The sequence below is a fragment of the Macaca mulatta genome, chromosome 12 (genome assembly GCF_049350105.2).
Source record: "Macaca mulatta isolate MMU2019108-1 chromosome 12, T2T-MMU8v2.0, whole genome shotgun sequence".
Taxonomy (NCBI): Eukaryota; Metazoa; Chordata; class Mammalia; order Primates; family Cercopithecidae; genus Macaca; species Macaca mulatta.
Genome location: NC_133417.1, coordinates 4,605,179 through 4,608,453, shown reverse-complemented (window position 1 = coordinate 4,608,453; position 3,275 = coordinate 4,605,179). Strand labels below are relative to the sequence as shown.

At 47.8% G+C, this 3,275-nt stretch overlaps 1 long non-coding RNA gene across 1 annotated transcript; it reads right to left on the bottom strand.

Moving 5' to 3' along the window:
• Positions 1–300: 300 nt before the first annotated feature.
• On the bottom strand, positions 301–2,818 carry LOC144333296 (uncharacterized). Its single transcript, XR_013401841.1, has 2 exons — positions 2,687–2,818; positions 301–1,291 (listed from the first exon to the last, which is right to left on the bottom strand). It is a non-coding gene; the product is annotated as an uncharacterized LOC144333296 (long non-coding RNA).
• Between the last annotated feature and the right edge of the window lie 457 nt (positions 2,819–3,275).

The following is a 3,275-nucleotide window of genomic DNA, read 5'->3' as shown; positions in this document are numbered from 1 at the left end:
AGCATAATAGTCATAAATTCTAAAATGAATGACTAAACATGTAATAATTTAGGCATACAGCACCTGAAGGGAAAACTGCCAGTATGCTAAAATATTGGATACAGATGCTCAAAAAATATAATGTAGCATTCTTACAATGCATGTGCTTTTAGCATGTAACTTGGTGAGTAGTGTTGAGCTATATTTGTAGGAATGTGTATCTTGAATACTTTAGGACACCACTGGAGATGTGTGCTTGAGAGGTATAAATACTGAATGTTCTTCTCCCTTCCTTTAAATGAAAAACATTAGCTCCCTTGATTTTTATTTTTATGTTTTGAAGTGGACTCTCACTCTTGTTGCCCAGGCTGGAGTGCAGTGACGCAGTCTCGGCCCACTGCAACTTCCGCCTCCAGGGTTGAAGTGCTTCTCCTGCCTCAGCCTCCCCAGTAGTTGGGATTACAGGTACCCACCACCATGCCCCGCTAATTTTTGTATTTTTATTAGAGATGGGGTTTTGCCATAGTGTCCAGGCTGGTCTCAAACTCCTGACCTCAGGTGATCTGCCCACCTCGACCTCCCAAATTGCTGGGATTACAGGCGTGAGCCACTGCGCCTGGCCAGCTCCCTTCTATAATGATTTATACAGTTGTTTTTGCTTTTTGTTTTTTCGAGACGGTGTCTCACTCTGTCGCCCAAGCTGGAGTGCAGTGATGCAAATCTGGGCTGACTGCAGCCTTCACCTCCTGGGCTCAGGTGATCTTCCCACCTCAGCTTCCTGAGTTGCTGTGACTAGACACACGTCACCATGCCCAGCTTTATTATTATTATTATTATTGGTATTTTTAGTAGAGACAGGGTTTTGCCATGTTTTCCAGGCTAGTCTCGAGCTCCTGGGCTCAAGCAATCTCCTGGCCTCAACCTCCAAAACTGCTGGGATTACAGGCGTGAGCACCACATTTGGCCCATTTTTTTTTTTCTTCCAGGATTAGGAGTCGACTTTCAGAAAATCCTTCAACCTTGCAAGCTTAATTTTCCATAAAAGTATTCCTCTAGGATAAAAACAAGGCACAAAGAAGTACGTGTGGACTGCAGTTAAAAATTTTCAAGAAAACTTAGCTTAGGAAAGTTGACATTTACAAAGAACAGGAGGCCCGTTCAGTGCCTTCTAGGCACTGGGAATGGCGGTCTGTGGGCGACCCTAACATGTGCGGCGTCCTGAGACGTGATCGTGGTGTTCACGCTTTTACCGAGGGCTTCCCGGGAGTACCAGAGGCTGTTCTTCTGCAGTCGGCCAGCCAGGCAGCAGCTGCTGGAGAAGGAACAAATAGCAAAAGACAGATGTACACGGTGTTATTGTGACAGAGAGGTTAAAACCAGGGTCACTTTGTTCTTACAGTTTTAAAAAACTAATAATGAAGTCCTTAAATATGTTTAGGATTTCAAAGTAGTTGTGGGTGTGTCTGTGTCTCTAGCTCCCGTTCGGGTGCTTCCTGCGAAGAGAGCTCAGAGACACCACCTTTCCTTGATGAGGTGACAGTGTCTGGAGAGGTGTGAACCCCGTGGTGGGGGGATGACTGACCTGGGGTGAGGCTGGGTCAGTGTGGGGATCCAACCCCACTCCACATTCCTGTAGGGAATCCACAGTTCTAAGTCTTTATGATAGGGGTAAAAATAACCTGGAAGAGGTGTTATTTTTTAAGAAGTAAGTGCCATGCTCTTTTTTCCTCATACTTTTCCGTGTTTAAGCAGCATTGAAGGATAAGGCACTAGTAGCATGTTGTTTTGGAAACAATGTTGTTGGTTATTTTACGTTGAATATGGTACTAAGGTTGCCTGGTAACAGAAGTTTTCCTTAAACAACATGGAACTCTGTTGAATCTGTTGCCCCATTGGCTGAGCCGTCTGAAATCAGTGCAGTAGCAGCTGAAGAGGCCTCCTCCCCTTGGAGGAAGCCGCTGGATTGGCAGGAGGCACCGGTCTTGATTTGAGGGAGTGAGGCGCCTTTGCAGGGACCCCACGTGGCCCCTGCAGCTCTCTCCTGCCCCCTGCTGGTTGGCCAAGCAGCCTTGCGACAGTGTGCTCAGTGTGAATGTTCACTGGGGCAGGCCGAGGCTTTTGTTCCAGAAACACTGACTTCAGAAACGGCCGGCTGTGTGTGTTGAGCATGGCAAGAAAGACTTACGTGTGTCTTAAACCTCTTGAACAAAGCAAGTTGATGTTTCAAATGCATCTCAAAGGCTAATGACTTTGCTATGGTCAATATTCAGGAGAAAAGAGGGTTTGATGAAACAGAAAGACAGGAGTGGCAAGTGACATGCTTGTGCCCCGTATGACTAAGCGATGTCCTGGCCGTTCCACACCACGGCCTCTGAGCAGCCAGCCTGCAGATACTGGGTCAATTTAGATATCCCTGATCTCTGCAGAGGTTTGATCAGGTAGCCCAAGAGCAGATAAACACAAACGCTGACTGGAAACCCTGGCACACGGAGACACTGGAAACAGCAAGCTGCTATTAACATCATAGTAAGAGACAGTCGCCTGCTCTCAGGGGTGTCAGTTTCTTTTGCTTCTAGACGTTCATCTGCGTTACAATACAGTTTTGCTCAGTTTATCCCCATTACTCCACTGTCTTCGCCGTTAAAGTCTCAGCCAGCACTTAGCTCTGACACTGCAGGAGTTTCACTGTGCGGCTGACCAGGCCTACCTGGCTTGGCTGTAAAGCAGGTGAGATTTTCCGGAAGGCAGTGACGAGAACCCGAGGCAGGAAAGAGCATTGCTGGTCTACATACGGCAGTGCACCTGCAGCAGAGCATGTACGTGCACGTTCAGGCTAAACAGGTGTAGGAGAGAAGAAAACCACCTACAATTAGTCCCTTAAAATGCCACACACCCAACCCTTGAGACCCTAGCACATACAGTAGTAGTGGTCTTGGAGATGGCAGGTGTGCTGAAGTCTGATTTTCTCACTTAGCTTTTCCAGCAGCGTTTTCCTCATCTCTAAGCTGGGCCTAACAACTGCCACGCGTAGATTTGTGCATGGAACCGTGCGTGTAAAGTGGGGTAGCCCCCAGGACCTAGGAAGGACTCGTGGTCAGTGTCGGTGGTCATGCGTGCTGTACGGGTCCCCCAGGAAGATGATTGCTACATATAACTCCCTCCGTTCAATGTCACTGAATGTAAAAGGTGGGACATTGGCTTCTGATGTGTCTGGTTTGCTGCAGGCCACGCTGCACCCCGTGGTTCCTGAGCCCTGAGCTGAAGTACATCCTGCTGCATCGCCTGTGTCGCTTTTG